Genomic DNA, 26858 nt, shown 5'->3' with positions numbered 1-26858 from the left:
GCACTAGAAGGCTTGGATAGAGACCAATCTGATGATGGTTTTGTGATGTCCTACGTGAGGTGGAATCATTTTTTTATGGGTTGATGTGGATGGCCTCTAGAAGCCCTAGATGGTTTTGGATTGATGTGTTCCATGGGATCTCACGTTCATGCTTTGAATATGGCATGGGGGTGAATGGCTAAAGAGATATTTGGCTCAGACATTCTATGGTCGGGTGGAACGTGGAAGCCCCATCCCGGGTTTGGATTTTTCATCATCAATATGAGGTCATTTCTCCTTGTAATTCTATGATTATTATACTGGTTATATGTGGTTTATATGGTTGTGATTTCTTCAGTATTTATGTTGCTATTAGGCTGGTTATATATATGTTTTATGGTAGTAGCTATGTATGGCTCTCATCATGGTTTTATTGATAAATGAATGAACAATGTATCTATGACCTAATGGATGAAATGGAAATTGACGTGTTAAGGCATCAATGTTTCATAGTGATTCTCAACTAAGTATGAGACCCCTATGCTTAGATATGTTATTTACACCTGTAGATTACATATTCGTGATATGTTTGATGAAATTCTTGTCATGGCTAGTAGGGGTCCAATCAAGGTCTTATTCAAGTAATTGAATTTGTACTCTCATTGCTCTGTTATTTTATTGTTCTTAAAATGTCATTCAATTTTGGGTAGTGACCTGGGCTCTGGGCTTGAAAAAATGGCTCAAATCCTGGGGACGTTGGCACAACACTATGCAAAATAGTCCCTGGATGTTAGCTTGCAGACCTGTGAGAGTGTCCAGAGGCCAAGTGGTCCAAAATATCAGTGGGACCCATGGGATGGTTGGAAGAAAGGTTGGATTGGTTCCTGAGGGTCCTAATGCTGATATTGAATGTTTGTATGGTGTATTTCTGTCAGTTCCACTTCCTTAGCTTGACTTAGGAGGTCGAATCATATAATAGTGGCCTCTCGTCACATGTTTAGCTTGGCTGGCCAGTTGCTTAGGTAGATGTGGGAGGAGGGTGTTACAAAGTGGCATCAAAGCATGGTTTACCCCTCAAACTAGATGGGCTATGTCTTGGTCATGCATGCATGTCGGCTGCATGTGTGTCTCTTACGCTTGCATTCCATGTGCTTGTTGCATTTTTTTTTATCACAGTTGTAGAGATGTCATCATGTAGAAATTGATGTTATTATTATGGAGTGCATCGTCGTGAGTGCATTACTGGTTACATGTTGTTATATTTCACTTACATGTATCATTTTGTATGCATGGTTACATTCTTGTATGTTTGGTTACATTCTTGTATGCTTGGTTACATGTATCATTGCCGTAGGTTTGATTACAATTATTGTTCGTTTATGCATTAATACATGTGTTTATGCATGTGTGTGGTTGGTTACACATTCCTTATGTATGGTAATGTTTGCATGTGGTCAAAGTAATGTAATGGTTGTTGTCATGCGTGGGGCCGTGGTATGTGTTGTCGATAAGGTCATGCATTGATGACTAGACCCTAGCTAGAATGATGGTTGCATGGTTATATGTGTATGTGTTATGTTTCTATATGTTGTCATGATTACGTTATACATGTATCACACTGATTTGTTGATTTTGTAGACAAGGTATCCTCCCCAAGCTATACTAAGGTATGTTGGTTTATTGTGATTTGGTTTAACTGACATGATATATCTTGTAGGAAGAAATATCAAATGGCTAGAAATATGGTAGACTACAAAGACTCTCCATGGTGTTGGGAACTCTTCCAATTTTGCAGATACACTAAGAAGCTTAAAGAAAGAAATAAGGAGTTGTGAGGTAAATAATGACAGAATCATACAAGCACAGGAGAAGCTAGCATAGGTAAATGCAATGATACTTCAGAGCTTGTCAGATTTGCAGTGGCAGGGACAACTTCGGATCAACCATGAGCAGGAGGACAAAACTAATGGGGCATATGGTAGTAGGTCACATGGTGGTCACAGGTCAGATAGAGTTCACATAGTTAGAGATGACAGGCTGTTGGAAACTCCATATATGAGAGGGGATAGACATAGGTACCATTCTAGTTTTGGTTTTGACAGGCATGATGATCGATATCGTTATCATCTGTATAGGAGGACTGATAGGGATACTTGCCATATGATTTTAAGAAAGAAAAGCAACCTACATTTGATGGAGAGATGAAGAAATCACAAGATGCAGAGGCATGGTTGTTTGGTATGAAGAAGTTCTTCAAGTTGCATGACTATTCAGAGAACATGAAAGCCAAAGTAGCTACATTCAGTCTCAAAGGTAAAGCAAACATTTGGTGGGAAGATGTGAAGAATGTCATAGGTATATAGGAGGAGGACTTGATTTGGAATGAGTTTGAGAGGCTATTCAAAAGGAAGTACCTATCAAAGAGATACTTTGATGATAGGGCAAAGGAATTATGTGAACTAAATATGGGATCTATGACAGATGATGAGTACACTAACAAGTTCTTGGACCTACTGCGGTATGTGCCTTACCTCAAGGAGGAGAAGGCCAAAATTAAAATATTCACTAGTGGGTTACCAATGTCATTCAAAGATAGGATTGAGTTCGATGAGCCTAGATCATTGGAGGAGGCCATCCAAACGCTAAAGAATTCCTATGAAAAATCGAAGCATAGACTTGAGACTAAGCCAAACTGGAAAGGCAATGCAAAGAACAAAGGAAAATGGGACAAGAAGTGAGTAAGACCACAGGATTCAGGTAATAATGAGAATGTTGCATTGCCTAAGAGGTTCAATGCATCTGACAAAGGACAAGGACATCAATCTGAGGAGAATAACAAGGATGTAGGCTAGAAGCCTATAGAGTATTGGACTTGTGGCAATGATCATAGCAGGAGAGATTATTCATAGAATTAGGGTGGTAGGCCTCAGATATATAGTGCACATGACACATAAACTGTTGGGGATGTTGGTCAGAGAATTACTTGTATTTATGCAACATTGGATAACAAACAGGCAGACAATGAGGCATCTGTCATTGAGATGGACGATAAGCTTTCTAATCAAGTTATTTCTATTTTGATTGACCCTAGATCTAATTATAGCTATGTTAGTCCTGACATGGTGGATAAGTGTGGTTTGAGTAAGGAATTGCATGCAAAATCTTGTTTAGTGTAGTTGGCTATAGGTACAAAGAAGCGAGTTCATCATTGGGTAAGAGCTTATGCATTTGATTTGAATGGTATGCCTACCGCAACACAGTTGAATGTATTACCATTGGGATCATACAGTATGTTGTTGGGCATGGATTGGTTGTACCTTCATAGAAACAAGGTAGATTGTTATGACAAAGCCATTGAGTGTCTGGATGACAATGGGGAACCAAGAGACTTACAGGGAAAGAAGAAAGCCACATCAGTTAGGATGGTAACACTTATGCGGGCAAAGTGCAGTCACAGAAAAGGGTGTGTGTTATTTGCAATACACATTCCTAGTGACAAGGGTAAGGAAGTTGAGGATGCAGATGTTTTAAGCAGGTATCCAATTTGACAACAGTTCAAGGATGTATTTCCTAAGGACATTTCAGAGTTTCCACCTTACAGGGAGGTAGACTTTTTTATTGAGTCTGTGCCAGGGGCAGCTCCAACATCAAAAGCACCTTAAAGGATGAGCACACATGAGTTGGTAGAGATGAAGCTATAATTGAAGGAAATGTTGGACAAGGGATACATTAGGCCAAGTGTATCACCATGGGGTGCACCAATATTGTTTGTGAAGAAGAAAGATGGTACTCACATATAGTGCATTGACTACATGCAGTTGAACAAAGTGACCATCAAGAACAGGTTTCCGTTACCGAGGATTGGTGACTTGTTCGATCAGTTGAAGGGAGCATCAATATTCTTGAAGATTGATCTGAGATCTAGATATCATCAGGTACGCATCAAAGAGGAGGACATTTACAAGACAACCTTCCAGACCATGTATGGGTATTATGATTTCGTTGTAGTTCCATTTGACTTAACTAATGCTCCAGCTACATTTATGTGCTTGATGAATAGTTTGTTGTGTTTGTATTTGGATAAGTTTGTTATTGTGTTCGTTGATGGCATATTGGTATATTCTAAAAATGAGGAAGAGGATGTTGAGCATTTGGCAGCAGTGTTGAGGTTGTTGAGAGAGCATCAATTGTACCCTAAACTCAACAAGTGTAGTTTCTTTCAGACTGAGGTACACTACTTGGGACATGTTGTCTCCAAGGAGGGCATTGCATTAGATCCATAAAAGATAAGGACCATCATGGAGTGGGTAGTTCCCAGGAATGTAGATGAGGTGAGATCTTTCATGGGGTTGGCAGGCTATTATAGGAGGTTCATCAGGAACTTCTCACAGATTTCTTATCCTATTACGTTGTTGCAAAGGAAAGGTAAGAAGTTTGAATGGAAAGAGGAGTGTGAGGCTAGTTTTGCGCATCTTAAGCAATTGTTGACACATGCACTAGTGTTAAAGAGAGCAGATCTGGACAAAAGCCTGTAGTATGTACAAATGCTTACAAGAGAGGACTTGGTAGAGTTCTTAGGCAGGATGGACAGGTAGTATGTTATGAGTCGCGAAAACTGAATGAGCACGAGCAGAACTACCCCACACATGATCTTAAGTTGGCAGCGATTATACATGCATTGAAGATGTGGAGACACTATCTTTTGGGCAGGAGGTTTGTGTTAATGAGTGATCACAGTTGTTTGCCGGTATCTATTTTACCAACCGACTTTGAATGGTAGGTAGGCTCGGTGATTAGTTACGATCAATGAGTTTGATTTTGAGATCAGGTACATCAAAGGCAAAGAGAACAAAGTGGCAAATGCTCTTAGCAGGCGGATACAGGTAAATCACTTAGCGACTATGAGCTCCTATGGGATGGACTTACAGGATAGGATCTTGCAGGCAAGTCAGCAGGATGTTAGATATATGGAGATTATGCACAGGTTGCAGCAAAGTACTGGTACATGTAGAGGTGATAGTACAGGTACATGTACATGCAATAGTATAAGTACATGTACAGGTACAAGTACAAGTGATAGTATAGGTACAGCTACAGCTACAGGCAGTGGTATAGGTACATGTACAGGTGCAGGTGCACATGATGTGCATTATTGTCTTACATCGATAGATTGGTTAGTTTCAGAGACAGGATATATGTGCCAGACAGTAGTGAGTTGAAGAAGGTGATCTTGAGGGAGTTTCATGTGAACCATATTCAGGTCACCCAGGTTATCAAAAGACACTGACAACAGTGAAGAAATTTTATTATTGGCTAAATCTAAAGAGCGATGTACCAAAGTTGGTGGCTAGGTGTTTCGATTGTCAGCGTGTGAAGATAGAGTGTAAGCATCTAGGTGGACTGCTACAGCCAATTGTGATTCCAGAGTGGAAATGGGAAATCATTTCCATGGAATACATCACAGGTTTTTCGAGGACAATGAAATAGCATGATTCCATCGTAGTTATTGTGGACATGTTGACAAAGGTTGCAAATTTCATTCTAGTGAAATCTACATTCTCAGCTAGACATGTAGCACAGGTATTCATCATAGATGTGGTCAGATTGCATGGTGTTCTGAAAAAGATTGTGTCAGAAAGGGATGCAAAGTTCCCTTCCAAGTTTTGAAAGGAGTTATTTGTAGGTTTGGGCACAGAGTTGGCCATCAGTACAACTTATCATCTGCAAACAGATGAACAAATAGAGAGGGTCAACATTATATTGGAGGACATGTTGAGGATGTATGTGATGAATCAACAATGAAAGTGGGAAGAGTACCTTCCATTGGTAGAGTTTTCTTACAACAATGGGTATCGAGAATCTTTGAGGATGAGTTTGTTTGAGGCATTGTATGGGCGGAGTTGCAATACTCCTGTCAATTGGAGTGATCTAGTTATCATGGTGTTGATTGGACCAGACATGTTGGTAGACATAGAACAAGAAATGCAGGTAATCAAGAAGAATCTAAAGGCAACATATGATAGGCAGAAGAGCTATGCAGATTGGAACAGGTTGTTCAAGGAGTTCCAGGTTGGGGAATGTTGGGGAAAATCAATTGCTTAATAAAAACAACTAATCACTTGAACATTAGTTATCAACCCGAGGAGCGTCTTTTTATTTCAAAGCAATCAATAAAATATATGCATAACAAATACAAACAACTAACACTAGTTCTATATGATTGTGTTCTATACTATCAAGCTCATTCAACAAGAAATAAAATGTAAGACTTGAATAATAAAACTAAAATTAAAAACAAGAAAGTAAATAACAAGAAAAACAATTATGCTAATCACATAACTTGAATCATTGCTAAATTAAATGACAGATTTCTGAATTTGAAATTTAATCTATTGCACCCAACATAATTCAAATGTTAATCTAGAGCAGTAAATTAAATGAAATCTAGAAATTGGATGAAATAGCAAATCTGGAAAATGTGACAAACAACAAATTAGTTAAAGGAAAGGAAATCTACTTTAAGGAATGATAATTGAAATTCAAATAAACGAACACATAACTACACTAATTTACATGTTCAAGGCAGCACCTCATCCAAGGTAGTGGGCCCAACTGCCCAAGGCTCAGTTCTGCCTTGAGAAATATTTCAGATCAGATTACAAGTAACAGATGTAGAACTCAGTGGATAGATTCATTCATTAAAATATATGAGAGAATTAATTACAGCATAATGAAGCTCTTAGCTTTGCCTCATATTCAACAATTGTTCATCTCCCATCTCCAATCTCTTATCTCTTCTCCTACATTCTATCTAATAATTTTCCATCTCATATCTCCTAATTATCCCCCCTTCTTTGATCTTTGTTTTCATTTAAATACACATAGCGCAAAGGGAAGTTACAACAAAGTTGATTACAAAATTATTTCCAATACAATTTTGGATTGATTACATAATCTCAATAAACAAGATTAGATCTGAAAGATCTTCCCATCATTATTCAGCAGGAACAAGTCAAATCTGGTATTGCAATTAGAAGAATTTGGAAAAACATCCACAATAGCAAATCTGAGAAAATAATCTTCGAATAACTTTGTGTTTCTCTGAATCCAAAGCTAATTTTGGAAAATTGCTTATCACAAAACTAATTTGGTCTGTTCACAAAACCCATGTCTTAGATTTTCAAGATTCATCTTCATTTGTCCAGAAAGTCCAATGCAAAATTGTCACTTCTTATCCCGACGAATTTCTGAGTTGGAATATTTGATTATGACCTAGAAATAAAATTTGCAATCTAGAAAAGATCTTGGAGGCTAAACTAGTGAGTGATGTTATAAAAAATTCATTAATAAACCAACATTGGAAAAATAATGTATAATAATCTTCAATATATTAAAAATAAAGGAGAAAAAATAGTATTTATCCATAAGAACATAAATAATTATAAAATGGAATTATATGATCAATTTTGATCTATGACGTGATAAAGAATGGTAGAAATGGATGAAATAGATGTTAAAAAATAACAATAATAATGACAAATTAGTGGCCCAACATACCCCCAAACTGATATGTTGCATGTCCTCATGCAACCCAAAGTCTCTGTATTAACCAAACTATAATACAAAAATGTTCATCCCAACTAATGAAATTGATGGAACAACTCACTTCTTCCTCAAACTTGATGAAGGCGTAACAATTCTCACATTGACTTTCAACTATATGTATATGAAGTTGCAACAAATTATGATATAAGTAACGACAAACTTCATTAACCATTTTCTCAAAAACTACAAACCAGATTTTGCTGAAATTTTGCAAGCAGATTTCTACTATATTAATGTTTCTCTAATCCAAAATCAGATCATTTTGATGCACGGATCATGAGATATAAACAAAATGGTTGTAGGTGACAGTGCATTATTTATGAAATTTTACAAACTAATTTAGCTTAAAATTTTATGGGTTTATGTATTTTAATGATACCTCTTTGCTTCCAAAAATCACAAGAATTCAGTTCATAGTTTTAAATATATATGCAAATCAATTTATGCACTATATAAAAATGAAATTGTATGCCTTAAATGAGAAAGAAAGTAGAAAACATTGATCATGTGTAGCAATTCCTCCCCCAAACTGGAGAATTAGCATGCCCTCATGCAATACTAGAAAACAAATTGAGGTGGTTGCTACAGTTAGTGTTTAAATCTATGCTTGGTGTAAAACAACATGGAACAAGGGAGGTTTTGAGAGTGAATAAGGAGATCGATGGATGATGGAAATGTCATAATAAATGAATGAATGAAAGTAACACTCCCCCAAACAGAAAGCTTCTATGTCTCTGAAAAATGGGAAGTGGTAAAGATGTGGAATGAATGATGATAAATAATGCTCAATGGATTTTCATGAAATTCTCCTAAATTTTTAATAAATCATAAACTTATGCTATTTTACCTCAACTTTTACCTCCAAAAAAATGTGGAATAACATGTATGGGCTAACATTTGTTGAAGCTAATGTAGGCTGAGCTGATGCTGAAAGTGATGGAAAAGGTGGAAGCCATGCAAGCACATCCTGTCTGAACAATTGTTGCCAATTCTCGCCATGGTTCCCTCAAAGACGCAGGATGAATGCCTTTTCCCTTGCGTATTAATTCTTCACCGGGTTCTTTGAATACTTCAACAACTTCATGCAGTTGTACATGCTTTTCAGTCCATTTTATGCCTTCTATCGAGAGTCTGGAGACTTCGGCTATAACTGCTTCGGAAACTGTTATAGCTCTGCCTTTTACGGTTGTGTGTCCATTCTGTAAATTTTGCAAAAATTCAAGCACAACATCACTGTAAAATACCTGCAACTTGACCAGGTACTGTATCCAACCGGCGCATTTGAGAGTTGCTCGAGCCTCTTTTGTTACTTCCAATAATGTGGGCTTGTTGCGAATAGAGTTGCCCCTATACTTATTGTTCTCCTGTAAACAATTCACTACTCTGCATGCAATTTTCTTGAATCCACAGTTTTAGTTTTGAACAATAACAAATAAGCCGCATGCAAATATTTCAATCAGGAAAAAACTTTTGTATAAATGCAATAATAATATTTTTTTAAATTAGCAAGTTATGGCAGATTTTGGTAATTATATCTTGTCATATCATCATAGTGCATGACCTTCCCCTCCAATGAGAAAAGGGCGTCCTCATCCTCAAAGCACATGAAAATGAGAACTACACATGACATCATTAATATGGCATGAAGTAGTCAGAGGAGTCCAATAGGTGAAGTGAAATAATTATCAGTCGTACAAGTGGTTAGAAATGATAGTAAAAAAAATAAACCCTGTAAATAGTAATTATGAGAAATGATTTACCTTTTGAGATTAATAAATTGAAATCTGGCAAGGCACGATTAAGAATAATGACTGCTGACGTCAATTGATTGGACAATGCTAAAGTGATTCATTCAATCAATTTTCAACAGTCATTCCAGTTTTTAGAAGTATAAACATTACTCAACGATGGTTTCTCCCTTTGGATTATATGAATAGGAAGTATTAGCATGTTGAATAGTTGGCAATTTAAAGTAATACTCCAATACCACAGGTAGAGCCACTGCTACCAGCAGGCGTCTATAGCCTCGACAGGGTTGCCTCTTAAACCCAAAAATGAGCCAATATCCTCAACTTATGACTTTTGATTATTTACACATTCTTGCAAAGAGGCCATTGTGTTGGCATGGTAACCAGATAATCACAATTCCATTCACCAGGGCATAACAAAGTGAACAGGTTGGCTCGTGATGAGACCTCCTGTCCTTTGACATTTATAATGTCTGAAATACCATTACCCTGGTGTGGTAGCCATAACGGGAATGTCATTTGTGTTAATTCCTTATAATCATAGTAGGCTGGCTCGTGATGAGACCCCCTATCCTCTTTGAGAAAAAATTATCATATCTCTAAATTTACATTGGAGGTTGAAGGAGGCTCACTAACTTGTTAAGATTCAGGGATGGTGTAAGAAGTAAAAAGAATGCCACAAAATCTATGCCTTAGTTCCTTTCATTGTGCCGAAGGGAACCGCCATTTGAAAGTGTAAAAGAGAAAACTAGCATGATGTTGAGATAGGTGGTGAATCAAGTGATAGTATATCCAAAAAAAAGTCATACAACAAGTCATTTAACAAATGAACCATGTCAGATTTAAAATAAATATAATTAGCAAAAGGTTAAAGAAAATCACAATGTAATTAATATGATTTTTTTTTCAATGCAAATTTCCATCCAAAAGAATGACTGCATAGACAGAACGGCAAGCGGTTTATCGTAAAGACGACGGCTTTTGCAAATAAAAACAACAGCTGAAATAAATAATCATGTTGTTAAATAACACAAGGAATAGCGGTTGTTCTATCAGAAACGGAAAAATGACTGTTAATTTAAAAAACAGAACAACAGTCATGCAATTGAGAATAGAACAGCAATTGCTAAGTTAAGGCGGGACAACAACTGAGCAATCGAAAATGGGACGACAACTGTGCGATTTGGAAAAGAACAACAACCATGAAATTGAGAATAGAACAACAACTATGAATTTAAAAAAACAGAACAACAATCATGCAATTAAGAATAGAACAACAACCGATTCTTGAACGTAACAACAAATGTGCATTTAACATAATAGCAACCATTCTTTGAATGGAACAACAACTGTTCGTTTAATGGAACAACAATTGTTCGTTTAACATAACAGTAACCGTTCTTTGAACGGAAAAATAATTGTTCATTTAACAGAACAACAATCGTTCTTTGAACGGAACAGCAACCGTTCTTTGAACGGAATAACAACTGTTCATTTGATAGAATAACAACTATTCATTAGACAGAACAACAACTATTCATTTGACAGAACAACGACTCTGCATTCACCAACGGAACGACAACTACAACTTTGAAGGAAGCAACACCTGAAACACAAAAACCTAAGGGAAATCAGAAAAGAAACAACACTTTATTTAAAAATAGTAAATAAATAAATTAAGTAAGTTACAACAACTATGATGTTGTTTTCTAAGGGAACATCAATCTATTCCCAGGAACACCAATCTGTCAATGGAAAAGAAAATAATCTCTTGGAAAAATGCTTTGGCAGCAATGACATGAATCTTCAAATGGAAATCAATTCTCCACTTCTTATGTTATGAATCCATTAGGTAATGAATTGGATGAAATGTCCTTATTTCATTAACATTTCTTTCAAGAATCGCTCGTTCATAAATTGACCTCTTTTATTCTCCTGGAACCGGCCAAAAAAAAAACGAGTCTCTACCTGCAATAAAACATGAAATCATGGAAGAAGAAAGGGGCTAGGGCTCTCATAATCCAATACATATGCAAAAAATAACAAGTAGTTACTCTGTAAAACAAATCCACAGAAAGATAAACAAATAAAAAATTATTTGTCACCTACAGGAGAGCAATGGTCGACCATATTGACCAGCGATGTTTTAATCATAACTCCTTTGTTTTTTGTCTGATTTGAATGATTCCAAATCCAAATGAGAACTACTCAAAGGTATATCAAAAATAGAAACAGGTTTTAAAATTTCCATGATATGATATGTCAATTTTACTCAGAATACCCTCCATAAGAGAGTCATTTTCGATTTCCCAACTTAGACCAACAATTGGTATTTTAAGAATATTTTTTTCATTTGATAACAGATTCAAATGATTCAAGTTATAGATTAAAGTAGATTCATTTATTTATCTCCAATAGAAATAGGTTTTGTAGATAAGAAGAATTGATGGGTCAAATACGCAAGTGAAAAGTTGGAAAAACAGAGTTTTAAAAGTGCAGATTTATGATAAACAATCAGTATTTTGGTCATACCTTTCTCATACGATATCTAAATTGAGTGATTAAAATTTCCTTGTAAACTAGATTCATAGGGGAATATATCATAAAAGCAAGTTTTAAAAATATCGTCATTTAGGCCTCCAAAAACGGATTGTCCCAACTCTTTTCCTAAGCTTCCTACTAGACACCTTGTCAATGTTTGGGTTATAATTTTTTTGTTTCAAATCCAAATGGAGTGATTCAAATTGGGTTGGAAATTAGAAATCAAGGGATACTCACGATAGAAACAGGTTTTAAAAATATTCCCTTTTGTTCCCAAAAAACATGACTGTCCCGACTGTGTTTTCAGAACTTTCATCAAACCCGCAAGCCAAAAAAAAAATGATATTCAATAAAATTTTCCAAATTGGTGATAAAAATGAATATGAGTGTTTGTAAAACTATTATTTTCAATATAATACATCTACATACACAAATAAATTAAAACATTTATCACCGATGTTGATTTCCACAGCGTGTTGCAACAAAAACAACTATTTTTACATTAAAAAAAATGTATTTATTTATGTGCTTATTTATTTAATTGTCTACACTAACCTACTCTGCTTTGAAAATATATATGCTTACGTATAAGAGTACTTCTAGTGGATCCATTTTCGAAATAAAGCCTCAAGTATGTACATACCCAAATTTGAAAAATGCATGTTAATAAATAGTAGGGTTTGAGAAGCCAACTTCCCTTGAAAAGACGGTGTCAAAAATTGTTGAAGTATGGAGTGATGTTGCAAACAAATAATGGAGTGAAACCAATCTTCAATATATACGTAACTGTCTTGATTTCCCATAGTTATCATATCATGAATTTCTTGAGTTTTTAAAATGGCTTGTTGATGCAGACTAAAAGAAACCTCATTTTCTTACATAACTTCTACAATTTTTGGATTTGAAACATTCCCAATATCAATATAAGTTTTCTGCAATGGTGCATGTGAGATAAAATGGGTGGTAAGGGTAGGTAAATTTTTTAGTTCAACATTGTAAACATGTTGTACCGGTTTATTATGGTGAGGATGTGGAATGAGTTGAGCAGGAAATTGTGTAGGGCATGGAGCATTTTGATGATGTAATTGATTGGTTTGTGTGGATGGATTTGATAGACAAGCAAGATGTTGTTGAAAAGATGGAAAATAATATGGATGATGTGTTTGTGCTACAAAATGTGGGAGAGTATCCATGTAATCATAAGATGAACCATGTCAAACTTGTATACAAGATTGGTGGGGGTTATATTGAGATTGACATGGCTGCCCTAACACAGGAGTATTCCATAATGGATTATGCAAGTAAGAAAATGGAGAGGAAGTGTTTTGAACCATACATGTAGGCCATGATTTCCATGGTTGTGAAATTGTAGCAACTTCTCCATCTATTTGATATGATGCTTCCATCCTAGATAAGAAAGAATAACTATATATGGGATGCCCCTTTTGGCAATGAGGGAAAAACACTTCTTCAATTTCTTGTTTTTCTGAACCTGCAAAACATCCAATTGTGAATTTAGATAGCTAATAAAATAATTTTTTAAATATTCAAATAAATCATCGATTTCAACTCCTATATCTCATGTTCTTGTAGTAGATTAGGAAAAGAAAGAAGAAACTTGGCTAGAATTCTTACTAGCCTTGGATATTCCTCTTGAATACCTTATGCACAATTCACAAATATCATCATATGATAATTTAAAAACATCGTCTTTTCCTATCAGATTCAAGAGTTCTAAAAATTCATCTTTGATTCCTTTGAGTAGGAGTGTTTTCAATGCGTATTTTGCCAAATGCTTATGCTTTGATTTTTGAAGGTTGTATCGAAATCGCTCTACATAGTCCTCCAAGCTTTTATCTTTCCCTTGTAACATACTGAAAATATCTTCACTGGCCTTGCAATAGTCTTGGTACTTCTTCAAGAATATATTCTTCATGTCCTCCCATGTTTGGATGCAGTTCCCACCAAGGCTCATGAACCATCGAAGAGCTGCTCCTTTTAGAGTAAGAGGAAACACTTTAACATTTGATCATTAATACAATAATCATATCCTCTACAAAGTGCTTCAAACTCAAATAAGAACGTATCTGGGTCTTTGTTTGTCAAACCATAAAATTTTGGTAGAGAAAATAGGGGAATTATGTGCATTTGTGTCACTCCTCCTACATATTTGATAGGGAATTCAAAAGTAGCAATGTGAGCCATTTCTTACCATAATAGAAGATGTTCTTCATGTGTTTCTTTGAGGCTCCACCTTCAAATGTTCCTGTCAATTGGTATGTGGAATGGGTGGTGCTTACGTCACCACTTAAGTGAAATGATAAAAAAATCCAAGTTCCTACCTCTAACATTCCTACTTTTAATCATGCATGCTATATAACTCAAGCTTGACTATTGAGGGTAGATCCATCACTAGTTCCACAGGTTGTGTGTGTAGGTTCTTACCTTCCGTCTTCAATTCCAACTCTCATGAAGTCACATATGCATTTGCAACTAGATATAAGTGTGGTAGTGAAATTTGACTGTCTCCCCAGCAACGACGCCAAAATGTTTGGGAAAATTAATTGTTTAATAAAATCAACTAATCACTTGTACATTAATTACCAACCTGAGGAGCATCTTTTTATTTAAAGGCAATCAATAAAATATATGCATAAAAAATACCAATAGCTAACATTGGTTCTATATGATTGTGTTCTATACTGTCCAGCTCATTCAACAAGAAATAAAATGTAAGACTTGAATAATAAAACTAAAATTAAAAAGAAGAAAGTAAATGATAGGAAAAATAATTATGCTACTCACACAACTTGCTAAATTAAACCACACATTGCTGAATTGGAAATTTAATCTATTGCACCCAACATAATTCAAATGCTAATCTAGAGTAGTAAATTAAATGAAATCTAGAAATTGGATGAAATAACAAATCTGGAAAATGCAGCAAACAACAAATTAGTTAAAAGAAAGGAAATCTACTTTAAGGAATGACAATTGAAATTCAAATAAACAAACACATAACTACACTAATTTACATGTTCAAGGCAACACCTTGTCCATAGTAGTGGGCCCAACTTACCAAGACTCGGTTCTGCCTTGAGAAATAATTCAGATTAGATTACAAGTAACAGATGTAGAACTTAGTGGATAGCTTCCTTCATTAAAATATATGAGAGAAATAATTACAGCATAATGAAGCTCTTAGCTTTGCCTCAAATTCAAAAATTGTTCATCTGCCATCTCTCATCTCTTATCTCTTCTCCTACATCCTATCTAATAATTGTCTATCTCCTATCTCCTAACTATCCCCCTTTCTTTGATCTCGTTTTCATTTAAATACACAGAGAGCAAGGGGAAGTTACAACAAAGTTGATTACAAAATGATTTCCATTACAATTTTGGATTGATTGCATAATCTCAATAAACTATATCAGGTCTGAAATATCTTCCCATCATCATTCAACAGGAATAAGTCGAATTTGATATTGCAATTAGAAGAATTTGGAAAAACGGCCACAACAACAAATCTAAGAAAATCATCTTCGAAGAACCTTGCGTTTCTCTGAATCCAAACTAAATTTTGGAAAACTGCTCATTACAAAACTAAATTGGTCCGTTCTGTACAAAACTCAAGTCTTGGATTTTCAAGATTCATCTTCATCTGTCCGGAAAGTCCAACGAAAAACTATCACTTCTTATCCCAGCGAATTTCTGAGTTGGAATATTTGATTATGACCCAGAAATCAAATTTACAATCTGGAAAAGATCTTGGAGGCTAAAATAGTGATGTTATAACAAATTCACTAATAAACCATCATTGGAAAAATAATGCATAATAATATTCGATATATTAAAAATAAAGGAGAAAAAATAGTATTTATCCATAAGAGTATAAATAATTATAAAATGGAATTATATGATAAATTATGATAAATGACATAATAAATAATGGTAGAAATTGATGAAATAGACATTAAAAAGTGATAATAATAATAATGACAAATTAGTGGCCCAACAGGGAGTAGGTGTACTTGCGCATCAAACCGAAGAAGAGCTCCTTACGGATTGGATCATGTGCCAAGATGGCACCACAATTTTGTGGACCCTTCAGTATTATTGAGAGGATTGGGCTAGTAGCTTATCAACTTGAACTGCCTCTGAAAGTGAAATTCCATGATGTTTTCCATGTGTCATTGCTTAAGAAGTATGTTATAAATGTTGCTCATGTGATTGACTAGTTTGTATTGCAGGTGGAACCAGATGGAGAATTCTAGCCGGAGCCTTAGTGTATATTGTAGAAAAAGGAGCTCATGCTCTGGAACCGAGAAATCGAGCAAGTTAAGGTGCAATGGAAGCACTTTGAGCTCGATGAAGCCACATGGGAGATGTCGGATCAGATGTGGTCTATGTATCCTTCTTTGTTTGTCGGCTGAGGCAAAGTAGTTTTGGTATGGTGTTTTGGTATATGTTTTGGTGATGTTGCTATATGTATATATGTATATGATTGTAAATACCACCATGAGCTAAGTTATAAAGCTCCAATAAGCGGTACGGGTGTCATGTCATTATGATGTTATGTTTTTATTTTTTCATGTTCGTTTTCTTCTCAGCGGGCTGATCATTGTAAATACTACATTGAGCTAAGTTATAAAGCTCCATCGACAGAATATTTTGCTTACATCATTTTTGTGGTTATAGGTGTTGTTGAACACTGAGGAAGGTGTTCCCCCAAGGGGGAGGGTTTTGTAACAACCATGGTGAAAATTCCATGCAATAAAAGTTAATAAAGGCAAAAATAATAACCATGGTTGATGGGACAATTATTCCAAGTTGAATGTTGGGCAAGACATCCTAGTGTGGGTGTTCATTTGGTGATTAATGGCTAAGGTAATTGGTAAAGGCAATGGCTAAGGCTTTGGAAAGGCAAAATGGAATTTTTGGCACATTTATTTATGAAAATAATGGAAATTAGGAGAAAAGGGAGGTGAAAGGTCGCAAGTTGCGTGTGAGGAGGAAAATGAAGGCAAATAATAGAAAATGAAGAAAATAGAGGCCTCATTCATAAAAAGGCTTTCGAGGATAAGTTGGTAACCTTTTGTTAGTCCAGTTTTGGAGCTCTCTCGCTATTCTCTGTCTCTCTCATACTCTTTGATACTTAGAATTTTCTTGGAGCACTCTTGGAGGGTGTGGCATACTTGGATTTTTGGAGCAAGAAGATAAAGGAAGAGCAGGAAAGCACAAGAGGACATTGGGATCAACAACTACAATGGATTTTTCTTACAAGTATCGCATTGCATGTATGTTTTCCTCACTAATTTTGGCATGCATGACATATGCATGTGGTTTGTTGGTTGTGATCTATCATTGGCATGGAGGATGGTCGGGATTGACAGTGGATTTCCTACTCTTTCCATTTCCTGGATAGTAATGGTGATTGTGGATTTGTTTTACTTGTTTGTTTTGGTTGGTTCTCATGTTTCCTTAGCTTGGGTTGAGTTATTAGTCTTGGAATCCCTCATTGGACAAACACTCTGGAAGCCCTGTAACAACGTGGATTGAGTTACTAGTCCTGGAAGCCTTGGTTGGAAAAACACTCTAGAAACCCTTGGTGGGTTGAGTTACAAGTCCTAGAAGCTCTAGTTGGTCAAACGCTCTGGAAGCCCGATAAAAGTTGTGGGTTGAGTTTCTAGTCTTGGAAGTCTTGGTTGGACAAATGCTCTAGAAGCCTTGGATAGAGACCAATCTAATGATGGTTTTGTGATGTTCGGTCGTGAGGTGGAATCACTATTTGATGGGTTGAGTTGGATGTCCTTTGGAAGCCCTGGATGGTTTTGGATTTATGTGTTCTATGAGATCCCACCTTCATGCTTGGAATATGGCATGGGGGTGAATGACTGAAGAGATATTTGGCTCATCCATTCTATGGTCGGGTGGAACATGGAAGTCCCATCCCGAGTTTGGATTTTGCATCAACAAGATGAGGTTATTTCTCCTTGTAATTCTATGAGTATTATATTGGTTATATGTGGTTTATATGGATGTGATTTCATTGCTATTTTTGCCGCTATTATGCTAGTTATATATATATATGTTTTATGACAGTAGCTATATATGGCTCTCATCATGTTTTTACTGGTAAATGAATGAACGATGTAGCTATGATCTAATGGATGAAATGGAAGTTGATGTGTTGAGGGATCAATGTTTCTTAGTGATTCTCAACTAAGTATGAGACCCCTATGCTCAAATATGTTATTTACACATGTAGATCACATATTCGTGATATGTTTGACGAAATGTCTGCAATGGCTAGTAGGATTCCAGTCAAGATCTTATTCAAGTAATTTCATTTGTACTATCATTTCTTTGTTATTTTACTTTTTTGAAGATGTCATTCAATTCTGGGCAGTGACTTGGGCTCTAGGTAAATCTCGGGGACGCTGGCACAACACTATGCAAAATAGTCCACAGATGTTGGTTTGCAAGCCTGTGAGAGCATCCAGATGTCCTTGGACACTGGCATGCCCATATCATGAGAGCGTCCAAAGGTCAAGTGGTCCAAAATCTCAGTGGGACCCAGGTGCTGGCTAGAAGAAAAGTTGGATTAGTTCCTAAGGGTCCAAATGTCGATGTTGAATGTCTGTATGGTGTGTTTCTATTAGTTCCACTTCTTTAACATGAATTAGGAGGTCGAATCATATCATAGTGGCCTCTCGTCGCATGTTTACCCCGACTGGCCAGTTTCTTGGGTAGATGTGGGAGGAGGGTGTTACGGTTGCATAACAGATACATGGTAAAGCCTGAGGGTGGAGACAGGAAAATTCCTCAAGGATGGTGAAGAAATTCTAAGGCATCCAAGCTCAGTTCGGTTTTATGATCTCTGCACCGGTTTAGGTGTGATCACAATGTGGAGAGGGTGGAGGTGGTTTAACCTCTGGATTCCCTTGGTTGTCTTTGGATTGGTTTGTCCCGTGAGATCCCACATTCACGCTTGGAATATGGCATGGGGGCGATTGGCTGAAAGAAAGATCTGGTCTAGCTAATCTATGGTTGGGTGGAGCGTGGAAGTCATGAATCCGGTTGGCAATTTCCTATGGTTAATAAAAGCTAATTTTATCTTGCTTTTGGTAAGGAAATGTACTAGTTATTATGTGGCTTTAATGGCTATTATATTATGGTTATTTATCTGGTTATATGTTGGTTATAAGCATGGTTTTATGACATATCTTAGTCATGGTTTTATTCATGTTTTTACTTGTAACTGGATAAATAATGAATGCAAGACCTAATTGATGTTATGACAGCTAATGTGAGAAGGTAAAGACCCTTCTTGTTAAACCTCAGACAAGTTTCCAGTCCCTTATGTTCAGAATTGCATTCATAACCTATAGGTTGCATATCTACCAACTGTTTGACAAAATGTTAGTCCTGGTTGGGGATGGTCAGGTCAAGTCCTAGTTCCAGTTCATGTTTACAAGTATTGTCTTCAAGTCTTTTATGAGTTCTGGAAGTTTCATGGATTTCTGGGTAGAGGCTTAGCCTCAACCCTGGAAAGTAGCCTTAATTCTCGTAGTTTCTAGCACAACACTGGCAGAAAAAGGCCATAGTCGTACTAATGCATTCCTATGGGAGTGACTGGGAACCCATTGTCACATGGAGGCTTGGCAAGGGAGCGACTGAGGCTCTAGGTCAAGGAATAGGCGAGTTGTCTCAGCGGTTGGACTCCTAGAGGGGTTGGGTTACTCTTGGAGGTCCTGTGGCACCTGAGGGAAGACATTAAAGTCTTGTTGTGTCGACTCCATTTCCTTAAGGTCGTCTAGGATATTGAGTTATATCATATTAACCCCTCATCTCATTTTTACCTCAGGTAAGCCGGTGACAGTGGGTAGATGTGAGAGAAGGCGACGTTAAAAAGGCCATATGAATACAAGTACTAAAACTAAAGCATTTGAACTTCACATGGCTTAAATATGATGCATATCAACCAATGACCATACTTTCCATATCAACAACAAGAAATATATGAACCAAGCAACATTAAGAGCAACATATCACCAAACATCCATGATTTGACATAAGTAGTAACAAGCAACATACAATCCAATCAACCTCTAGTAGCAACAACAATATGCCAACATGAGGCAACCATAAGAAACATCAATCACAATATGCAACATTATGCACATGAGGCAACAACCCAACTCTCCATAGACACCACATAGCAACAACATTAATGGCCATCATCAACCTCTTTGCCCATATAATGAGGTCAGAACGCAGCAAACATAACATAGCATGAAGCCCATCATAACTACCTCCAAGTGGATCATAATGCAAACAATGGATGGCTGAAGTAAATAGGAACAAATAATTCTCCCCATGAACATATGCCATCTCCAAAATCAACTCTTGTCTGCAATGAACCGCTTTCGCTGCAAACAATGCTTCCTTGCCACAAATTGGAGCACCATGTGGACCAATATTTCACATGACCATGACTATATGACATATAACATTGTACATACATGGTTGTAGCAGTGACATAAGACCTCACACATGACCTCGTGACTCATGACTAAATGACCCAAAGATACATACAATAAAAGTACATGGCTTCATGAGAATTTTACATGAATATATCGATAAATACATGGATGTTACGATCATATCACATGGACCAATGACTCAATGAAATATAATGGTTGTTACATCAAAATTAGCCCATACAAGTGGCTGCAAAATAACTTGAGAATATTCCTCCATAATAAGCGTACACCAAGATGATTCATATAACTATTGATTGGAATTACAACCAGCAAAAAATGATGAATCAATGATAAATACATGGCTGTAATAAACTAAATATAACACCTATACATGGTTGTTCCATGTCTCGAGTCATATCTATGCATGCTCTTGCGTACCGATATCTCCTTCTATGCATGGTTGTACAAACTTTCCAACCAACTTGTTAGTGAAACCAAAAGAATATATACGACTGAAAAATGTAATACTTTCACTCAGAAAACATAAAGAAACTACAAATAACTAAGTGAAAACAATGAATAATATGCCAAATAATATTGGCAAATATCATACCATGCATAGCTCCCCCTAAGCTCAATATACCTCCAATAAACAAGTTGATCCTGTGGACCTGAATGTGTATGAGGCTAAAATGAACTCATCATATGTTGTTGCAACAACTTGTACTCATCAAACTACCGTACTACTACCATACACTCCCCTCGAGGTTATGCACCTCACATGAACTTTGTCATCCTCTTATAAATATGCAAGAAGTAATCATGGAATAGAGGAGGGGATGCTCTTCACTACTTGGAGATTTGTTGCTCCTTCTTTCTCCACATGATCTTTGGTTTCTTCTTTTCTTCCTTCACTGGTTTTCTGCTACCTCCACTCTGTTTTTGTTGCTCTTGCTGATTTTTCCTTAAATAATGGGGCAAGTAGTCTCTTGCGATATGGCCAAAATTATGACATGTTACATTCCACGTGACCAAGATGTGAAGCCATAGGATCAAATCACCTACTGCTCATGTCAGATCTATACCTTGGTTGCAATGTGCTTCTCCTCCGTTGGTTAGATTTGCAATCAAATGCCTTATGGCCAAACATGTTACAATAACCATAAAAAGAACGATTATACCAGTTGGCTAATCTCCTTGGCTATTGATATTGTTGCAAGCTTTGCTGATTAGATCTATAGATTTTTCTCCAACAGCTGGCTGCAACATGCCCAAACTTGTGACAATTGTAACATTATACCTTAAGCACGAAAGGAACAAAGGGACTTTAATTCATTTCAAATTTTACAGATCTGCCACAATCCTCTCTTGGAGAAAAAGGCATTCTAAATGCAAGTGCTCCTTAAGGTTTTCCTTTCTGTTGCTGCTGGTTTTGCTGCTTGATCTGTTGCTGGTTATGCTTCGTGTTTCCTCGATTCCCACTCTTGTTATTGGTATTGTTTGCTACAGGCTTCTTGGGTTCTTCTTTGTTGTTTTTGCGTACATTCAAAATGGATTCACCTTTTTGAAATCCAAGACTGGATTTATCCAATGGTGATCTCTCGATCTCAAGCAAACTATCCAAGGCCACAATGCTCTTCTCCATCTTTCGATGCTTTCTCAAGGACACCACTTCAACTCCTAATCTCTCACACTTGTTTTACTTTGCTTGGTACTTGTTGGTATCATCCCAAGACCCTTTTTCCTTCCCAAAAACATATCATTTATCCATACATTTTCATCATATATCCCTCAAAATCCTTGAATATTGATTATTAATCGTTTTATAGTTATTAAATTGCATAGAAATTAATTTAGGGGTTTTATGTTCAAGAATTGGAAGTTTTTGATGACATGGTTACAGGAAGTACCCACATCCTGTAATGAGCTTATCGCTTGACATGTGGCGCAGTAGATGAGCTAGAACGAAAGGCATGGGCGAAAAGCAGAATGTCCAAGCATGGACAAACACCTATCTCCCAGCCGAATCGAACCTCCTATGTATGCGGTCAACTCAAGTCAAAGCAGGACACTCTGGCAGATAAAAGCAGCAACAGCAGCTCATTCCATTTTCATTTTAGTTTTTGTTCTTTTTGAAAACACTTAGCATGGAAACATTTTGAAAAGGCTTATGTAATAAAAGTGGCAACAGCCGAATGTACATTCATTGTAGCAATGACATGGCTGTGCATACGCATATGTAAATACAGTCAGGTTAATGTTTAGAGTTTAATCGTTGAATCGTTTTCAGAACAGAGTTTTAAGTTAATACAAAGACCTATTCACAGTCACGACGTGTATACCTCTTGCATTGATTTGGTAGCTGATCGATTATAGCCAGTGTACCCTTAGGACGCGGACGGGCCCTGCGTTCAATCGGTACTCTGTCCGTTTGTTTCATTTACGTTTCGGTTATCATATGTTTGCACAGTGTTTATATTGGATTTCGATTTCAATAGATTTTGTATGGTTTACATAATAGTCATAGTTACATAGCTTTCGATTTCCATAGCATATGGTTTGCATAACAGTTATATAGCTTTCGATTTCCATAGGTTTTGATTTCCATTGCATGTATATGGTGTGCGCTTATGAATGATTTGCGTTTATGGTTATGTTGAACAGTCATTACTGAGATCTGGAAGTGAGTTTTGTAAGGGATTCGATCCCTGTGTGGCTTGTAGAAACACCATCATAAACTCTGTTTCTATTTCATAATTCATTTATGATTTCTATATAGTTTGATATAGTGTAAATATCATTTAATGTTGTGTGTTTATTGAACAAGGGTTTTCTGAGCAATATCTCTGTAAGGAGATTAAAATCATTGTTACAGTCATACACAGTACTTAGGTTCAGGGTTTAATTTGATAGATGTATCTCATGACAGGCATTGTAATCAAGTATATCAATAGGGTAATCTGAGTGTTTGAATGATAGGCTACATATTCCAGTCTTCTGTAAAGAAGCCTTGTACCCTACATCACAATCACTTGGCCAAAGATCCTTTATGTCTATATATTTTAGACCACGCCTCTAAGCTTACGCACCTCGGTCGATATTAAATATAGAGTCTAGACTAGTACCCTAGCTGGAACCACTACATTTTAGTGCCGTTGCCGGGGAGGCGTACTTAAAGGATTGAACAAAAATAAAATAAAAAAAATCAATACACAAAAACAAACAAAAACACAGTTAGAAATCATGTTCATTTATGCCTAGACTTAGGGACAATCAAGGGAGATTTGTAAGAACCCCCCACCATCTCAAAACTAACCCATCATCATCAGGAGCAGACTCTCCAGGGAATACAACACCATCTGAGGAGGATATACAAACATTGGCAGAAAGATTTTTATTCAGGACAACACATTACTCTTGCTGAGAGGGAAACTCTATTTGCACATAAATCACAGCAGCAAACCTTTCCTAAATCTTCTACACAAGGGAAAAGTAGTACCATTACCAAGCAATCTTCCTTTCTCTCTTTTCCACCAAGAGACACCAAGAGACCAATTAGAATGGCTGAGGAGGGATCTGGATCAGTTCCCCATCAAGAGGAGGAGGAATCAACCTTTAAGTTCCCCATACAAGAACCACAGGAGGATGAGGAGATCAAAATGAAAAATATACCCCCATCCGTGCTACCCAATTTCTATGGTATGGCTTCAGAGAATCCGGACTCATTCTTATTTGAGTTTGACATTGTATGTCGAACTTATGGCTATACGGATGATGCTCATAAACTCAGATTGTTTCCAGCCACATTAAAGGCAGCAGCCTTGAAATGGTTTATGGGGCTAGGTGAGCATGCCATAGTAGATTGGGTTGGCATGAGGAGAATATTTCTGAGGAAATACCAGCCTTATTGCAGATCCAAAGACTCTAAAGATGACATCTTTAGAATGAGTCAGCAGGAGGATGAAACCTTAGAAGAATATCTAGAACGGTTTGTCTATAACTTGCAAAAATCTAAACACCGAACAATGCCTCCTGATCTAGTCCGCACAATATTCTTGAAAGGTATCCGGGAAGAATACATGGATGATCTCAACTTAATGGGCAAAGGTGACATCTCTGCCTTACCCTTTGAAGAAATAGCTGAACTGTGTGAAAAATATTCAAGAAGTAAAGCCAAAATGGGAAAGAGAACCTTGTCAACTAGGGTCACAAAAACTGCCTCTGCTAGTGTCACCCGGGCTGAAATTGGTAATCTTTTAGAAGAGTTCAAAACAGATTTGTTGAGCACTCTAGGGAACCAAATTGATACCTTAAAGGCCAAAAAGAAACAGGAGGAAGAAGATAATATCATGGCTATTTTCTGCCCCAAGTGCCGCAAGAAACATGCATTAAAAGACTGCCCTCTAGAGAATATCCAAGTATGTGCTTTCTGTACTGAACATCATGATATGTTTAACTGTCCTAAAGTTAAAATTTTGCAGAACTGTAACATGGCAGCCAGCACAGAGATGGAGAACGTGTATTACATGGGTGCAAAGTGACCATGGCAGCCAGCACAGAGATGGAGAACGTGTATTACATGGGTGCAAAGCGACCATGGCAGCCAAGGTAAGCATCCCAAGGTATGTTTCCTAATCAAAATCTGCAATTTCCTATGAATGATCAGATGTATGCACAAAACTCATGGAATATACCTATGCCATGGCAGCATGGAAACCAATCACAAAATCAATGGAGACCGTCTCAACAGTATTCCCAATCCTATCATCCATATCCGCAATCATACCCACCTTACTCACAGCCATATCAGCAGTACCAACAGCCATATCCATCACAGTCTCCAACATATCAGCAGCACCCTCAGCAAGTTGTTTATCACCCCCAACCTTCTCAACAAACACTGCCTGGTCCTCCACAAATAAATGTACCACAACTGCAATTTCCAACTAACCCACAACCTCCCAGACCCACACAAATACCTGCTCAAACTGTCCCAAATCCGAACAATAGAGCAGAGAGGCCAGCCTATAATGTAGAGGAAGGAACCTCATATTCCACACTGCCTTTGCAAAACATTAATCTGAGGTCTGGTAGGGTGCTCCAAAAGGATTCTCCAATAACAGATCAGCAAGAAGAAAACTTAGAAAAAGAAAATGAAATGACAACTCAAACAAAACCAAGCAGTGAAACCAAGGACAAACAGATGCAATCACTGCACCCACCTTTTCCAGACCGTTTGGTCCAAGTAAAACCACCACTGCCTCCACCACAATTTGATGTCTTGGATGAACTTAAAAATGTCTACATAAAAATCCCTTTGCTGCAAGCTATAAAGGACATTCCTATCTACACCAAAGCCATCAAAGACATGTGTCTCAAGAAACCTGCTAGAAAGAGGATTGATCCTCAGACCATTCATGTTTTAGGAAATTTAGCAGGCCTTATGACCAATACCATCTCCATGGAGAAGTATGTTGATCCAGGCATTCCAAAAGTGACCACCATCATTAACAACATACGAATTCCAAACACTTTGATAGATCTAGGAGCCGCAATCAATGTCATGACCCTTGAAACCATGAGAACACTCCAGCTTATGAATTTGCAACATACCACGATTGTTCTTGAACTAGCTGATAGGTCCAAAGTCATTCCTGAGGGGATTTTGGAAGATATCATTGTCTCACTGGACTCTTGGGAGTATCTAGTGGATTTCCTAGTCCTTCAACCCAAATCAATCTAGGAGGACATCCTATCATTCTAGGTAGACCATGGTTAGCGACTGCTGATGCATTTATTGGATGCCGATCAGGTAACATGATTATCTCTAGAGGGACCGAAAGGAAACAACTCACCCTCTATCCATCGGCACAATCACCTGCAGTAACACATAACTTGTGGATTGATGATAAATTTAATGACAAAGAGGAAGTACAATCTGTTTTTAGCATTGACCAGATCTATGATTTCCACGAAGACAATAATGATTTGGTAGAACTATTTCTTTCTCAACCTGATGTATCTGAAAATCTGAGAAATGAACAATATAATGCTGCAGATGTACTTATGGCTCAAAACTTTCAAGAAACATGCACTATCCACTCCTTGCAATCTACATTTCATGACATCTTTCCAGTTCAATCCATCACCAATACACAGATTCAAGTCATAGAGATCAGTCCAGGGAAAACTTTGAACATAGGCAACCACCTAGACTCATCTCAACAAGAGAAATTGATTAGACTCTTGACGAAGTACCAAAAAGCCTTCGCTTGGGATTACACTGACATGCATGGGATTCACCCCGACACATGCACTCACCACATCTACACAGCTAGCACCATTAAACCGGTGAGGCAACCACAAAGAAGAATGAACCCCATGCTCCAAGACATTGTCAGAGAGGAGTTGCAAAAACTTTTGAGAGTCAACTTTATATATCCTATTTCTGAAAGTCAGTGGGTATCCCCATTGGTTATTGTGCCCAAGAAAAATGGCA

The sequence above is a fragment of the Pinus tabuliformis genome, chromosome X (assembly GCF_031772625.1).
Source record: "Pinus tabuliformis cultivar Carrire ecotype Pingquan chromosome X, CPIR1, whole genome shotgun sequence".
In the NCBI taxonomy this organism is placed as follows: Eukaryota; Viridiplantae; Streptophyta; class Pinopsida; order Pinales; family Pinaceae; genus Pinus; species Pinus tabuliformis.
The sequence above is the reverse complement of the archived record's forward strand: the minus strand, read 5'-3'. Positions refer to the sequence as shown.